We start from the raw sequence: 5,798 nt of genomic DNA on the forward strand, positions 1-5,798 counted from the left end.
AATTATAGCATTTTTTCGATCGCATGGTGTTCTTCCAACCTCAGTAAAGTGTACTAAGAGCAAGACGGAATGTAAATATCGTAAAGACCAACATATGTGGCGTTGTGTAAGAATCCCAGAATGCAACGACGAACAAGAACCCGGCCAATAAGGTAAGAAATAGATGATTCCATCATATGGTGAGAGTCAGTTAGGTTAGGTCAGGTTAGGTTGGGTTTGGTTATTGTTTTTCTAGTGTTTTATTGTGTATTTGTTAGTCGCTTAGGCACTTTTTTCTCGGAAAACGTCAAACGAAAAAAATCGCCCAAAAAAGAGGCTAATTTCCGCCAAAAAGGAAGGTCATATTCGGTCTCAGCACACACAAATACAATAGAAAAATATATTTTTAACTTGCTACAAGTGAACGGAGCTACAAGAAAAATTTACCGATATAATTACCGATGTTTCTGTTACTTTGGGGTATTTAACATAGCCGTAAGATTTACTTTTCGTTAGGTTACGTTAGGTTAGGTTAGGTTAGCGAAGTGCATCACGATGGATCTGAGTTATCTCCCTTTGTTCACAAACTCTTTGGAATTTAGCGTTCGCCAATACTGAAAGTTTTTCGCTGTTTATTATTTCATCTTACATTACACTAAAAATATTATTAAGCATGTTTTGTGTATGTATAACAGATATTCGTTAAGATTTTACCCTTATTTGATATACTTTTGGGTGCATTTGGGTACTTTTGGGTAATTCGTGGCTCCCTCTCAGATCGGTATACTCAAAACACCGATGATATACTCAAAACAAATATTTGACATCGAACTCCATAAGTTAAAGCGCGTAACTTAAGAGCATAAGAAAATAAGGAGTCTGCCATAGGCCGGTTGGCCTGTGCATGGCAGCTCCTGTCAAGAGTTACTACCACTCTCTATCATCCATGAATCTATCTAGCCTCCTTTTAAAACTCTCCAGTGTTTCAGCACTTACTACAAAGTTGCTAAGCTTGTTCCACTCGTCCACCACCTCTTTTTGTGAACCAGTTCCTTCCTATCTCTCCTAAACCTAAACTTATCCAAATTAAATCCGTTGCTACGAGTCCTATCCTGCTCGGATATTATAAGAACTTTATCTATATCTCCTTTATTGATTCCTTTCACCCACTTAAATACTTCTATCATATCTCCCCGCACTCTTCGTCTTTCTAGGGAATGCAAGTTTAGTTTCTTTAACCTATCTTGATATGGAAAGTTTCTAAGTCTCGGAATCATTTTCGTCATTCTTCGCTGCACCGACTCTAGTGAATTGATATCCATTCTATAATAAGGGCACCAGAACTGAACCGCATAATCGAGGTGCGGCCTGACTAACGCAAGATATAGTTGCAATGAGACCTCTGCACTCTTATCACTTACACTTCTAGATATAAAACCCAATACTGTACTCTGTTTGCCTTATTTCGAACATTAGCGCACTGTTTTCTAGGCCGTAGGTCCGGGCTTACAAGTACCCCTAAGTCTCTTTCACATGTCGACTTCTCTAGGTTGATGTTGTTAAGGCTGTATACATTGACAGTATTTGTTCTTCCAATATTAAGTACGCTGCACTTGCTGGTGTTGAATTTCATTTGCCATTTTCAGACCACCCCTGCAGTTTATTTAGATCCTCCTGTAGTGCATTTGCATCCTGCCCTGAATTAATTTGCCGCCTATTTTGGTGTCATCCGCAAACTTGCTTATGTCACTGCTGATCCCAGTATCTAGATCGTTTATGTAGATTATGAACAAGAGTGGGCCTAGTACTGACCCCTGGGGAACCCCACTGGTTACACAGCCCCACTCAGATTTAACACCATCTATGCCAATTATGAGGTCAAGTGAACATTCCTGCTTAGACTTCGCCTTGTTTTTCTAATATTCAACCAATAGCCTTAGCCTATTTTCTTATGTATATGGCTTATGATAACATGAAAGGCTTTAAATTTCCAAAGGTTAGCCAAAATTAAATGATAGGCGTAAAATATGGATTGCAATTAACTTGATTAATCGGGGCCTATATAACTGCTTTTCACTCTTAGGCGAATAAATGTTTAAATGTGGGGGCTACTTAATTTAGTTAGAACATGAGGATTATTTAAATAAGAAATTATACCTATAGGTTAGGTTAGGTTTGGTTTGGTTTGGTTTGGTTTATGTTATGTTATGTTATGTTATGTTAGAGAATGTGTAAATGTTTTTTTTGGGGGGAGTCAGGCCGTCAGTGAGACACATGTCTAGCAGCTACCTTAGGCCTAGTTCCAGACTTTTCTTGAACAGTATCATAGGGTAGAGTATTAATTTAAGAAAATTTACGGCTAATCCAATATATTTTCAGATTTTAAATTGTTGTTTTTTTGTAGGAACTTGAAGACAATTCAGACCAAATGACGCAAACATTGAAAGGAAAACACCATGTTCTAGGCTAAATGCGTAATTTAAGAGAAGTGATTTGTCATTTAGGTTAGGCAAGGCTATACTATCATTAACCAATTTATTTGAATTTGTCCAGAATAAGGGTATCTTATTATAGCTTATGTTTCTTGTCACAGGCCAACATTAGGCCTGTGGTTATTTACCCAAATTCTATTATGGGTAAAACACCAAATACTGTGAGACTGTAGGGTTACGTGATGTTGTCTCACACTCAGGATGGGTTGGAGAAAGGAAACTCTTAATGGTGGTTTTCTTATATAAAGTACTGTATATTATATACAAAACAGTCTGGTGCTGGGAAGTTGCTGCTTGGAAGAGGATAAAATCGTTATGAAAGCAATGACTTTCGCTTTCTTTCGTTGAAAAGATGTTACCGTAATCACTTTTCGAATGGTTTTCAGTTAAAAACTGTTGTATTACAATAATATTCCCTCCTAATTGACTTGAATAAATACTTGAATGGAACTATACAATATTTTTGTTGAAACTACCCGCGTTTTAGTGTAAAGTATCGTAATAATAAATGGTAAACAATTTGCCTTCGGCACTCGGTGTTTCAGGCACGGTGAGCCTCAGTTTATAGGACGTAGAGTGTTTTTACTGAAGGTTTTGTTGTTCCAATACCCTCAAAAACTTGGGTCGACCTATAAACAAGGAATATCATAAATTAACGATTTTTTGGTAAAAAAATCAGGGTCGACCTACAATGCTGATGTCAACACAAGCGTGGTTATAGTGAGGCTGACTGAGTGATGCACGATGTGTGTGTGTGTGGGGTGGCGGGCGGTGTGCAGTGCCGAGCACGATTTGAATGTACTTTAATTACTTCAATGTACAGAATATTCCTCCGGCGGGGCAATCCGCGTATTTGCAAATCCGTGTATGCTAAACCCGCGTATGTTAAGGGCAGACTGTAATAAATAATAATGGTCCGAGTACTGAGCCTCGGGGAACTCCACTAGTGACGTTGCTCCAGTGGGGTTTAGTGCTGTTAATGCTCACTTGCTGTTTCCTGTCCTGTAACCACGCCCTAATCCATTTTAGAATATCTCCTTTAATGCCATGAGCCTCCACTTTTCTTATTAGTCTTTCGTGGGGGACTCCGTTGAAGGCTTTGCTAAAGTCGAGATATACCACATCATAATTGTGCCCTTTGTCCACTGATTCGAAAACTGATGAAAAGAATGTTAATAGATTAGTTATACATGAGCGCCCGCTTGTGAAGCCATGTTGGGAATCATTGATCAACTTGTGCTTCTCCAGGTGATTTCGAATACTGTAGTTTGAAAAGATTGCTTCCAGTAATTTGCCTACAATTGATGTTAGACTGATTGGTCGGTAGTTAGAGGATAGTGATCTATCTCTCATCTTGAAAATCGGTATTACAGTCGGCCCTTAACATACGTGGGGGTTACGTAACAGAGATACCCGTGGATGTTAAAAATCCGCGTATATGTGCCGCCCCCCCCCCCCCCAAAAAAAAACCTGGCCCCCCATGTCCTTATTTACCGTATATACCTGTGTGTAGTTCGAGCTTTTAAGACCAAATTATTTGGCAAAAATTTGGGGGTCGACCTCTAAAAGGGTAATAGTTTTGTTAGGTTGAAAAATATTTACCAGTAACTACCAGTAAACAATGGAAACGATGCACCAACGCACCACCAGCTGAGAGTGTTGGTACAGTTGCCAGGGCAGATCTCTTGCGTCATCATAGCAAGCCCAAAGTAGCCAAATCCATGGTATGGTAGCACAGGACGATGTAAAACAAAGTATTCATTCATTGAAGTGTATTTATAGATACTGTACATAAATTTTTTGTCATTACATTTGAAACATCAATCTTTGTTAATTAAATTTGAAACAAAAGAAAACTACGATACCGTATTTTCATTAAAATATTACATCACAAGTATATTTTACCTTAACTGTGACTGAGTGAATATATGCATTCTCAGAAATAAATATGGAAATATAATATTTTTGCTGGAATGACGTACATATTACAGTGGAAGGTGATAAAATCATGACGAAAACAATGACTTTTCGCTTTGTTTCCTTATAATCCCACAACTAAAAACCATTCAAAAAGCGATTACGGCAACATCTTTTGAACGAAAGAAAGAGAGTCATTGCTTTCGTCACAATTTTATCCCACTTTCCACTGTAATACGTACATCATTTTAGCAAAAATACTACATTTCCGTGTTCTCAGAAATAAATGGTAGTTTTGTTGAAACGTAATGTACAGTATTTAATATTAAAATGCAAAAATAGCTATAAAAACAATTAATACACCCGAAATGTACTGGCTGGCATCTCCACTCGTCCCTGCTCCCCTGACCGAGGTCACCACTCCTCCCAACTCCCTCCCTCCGCTCCCTCCTCCTTCTCACCATCACTACTGCCGACAACAAACACAAATGTTTTGTGAATAACTGCACCTCCACTTCCTATGTACAGTACTGAACTGTACTGCGCTGTGCATTTTTACAGTCGCCCCTCTCCTGCCATTAATCACATATAAGGCAATTGTTGCCATTTTTTCTGCTGCCATTATTATTCTGAGAGAAGCAGGGTATTTGCCATTTTTTGTTTCGCCCTGCTGCCAGTAATCCCTCTAAGGCAATTGTTGCCATTTTTGTTTTCAGTCCCTCTACTGCCGTTAATTGCATATAAGGCAATTTGACATTTTGTGTCCTTCCCTCTCTCCTTGTTAATCACATATAAAATGATTATTTAACATTTTTTGACTCGCCCTCTGCTGCCATTAATACCTGCTCAGGCAATTGTTGCCATTATTTATTGTCAGCCCTCTGCTGCCATTATTCCACATATATAAAGGCAATTGTTTACATTTTGTTGTCGCCCTCTGCTGTAATCACATATGACAGTATTTGCCATTTTTTGTTTCGCCCTCTGCCCAGTAATCACATATAAGACGGTGTTGCCCATTTTTTGTTTTCCGTCCCTCTTCTTGCATTAATCTATAAGGCAATTTATTTGCCATTTTTTGTTTTCGTCCTCTTCTGCACTTGAATCATATAGGGCTAATAATTGCCATTTTGTTTTCGCCCTGCTGCAATTAATGGCACTCTGGAGGCAGTTATTGCCATTTTATTGTCGCCCCTCCTTGCCGTGTCACATATAAAGGCAGTTGTTGCTCATTTTTTTGTTTCGCCTCTTCTTTGACATTATTCACGCAAAGGCAATTATTTGCCATTTTTATTTCGCCCTGCTGCCATAAATCACACTGCTCAGCGAACTATTTGCCGTTTTTTTGTTTCGTCCTCTGCGCGTTAATTGCATGGAAGGCAATTGTTTGCCATTTTGTTTTCGCCTCTG

This window comes from Homarus americanus, unplaced genomic scaffold, assembly GCF_018991925.1.
Source record: "Homarus americanus isolate GMGI-L3 unplaced genomic scaffold, GMGI_Hamer_2.0 scaffold48016, whole genome shotgun sequence".
Lineage (NCBI taxonomy): Eukaryota > Metazoa > Arthropoda > Malacostraca > Decapoda > Nephropidae > Homarus > Homarus americanus.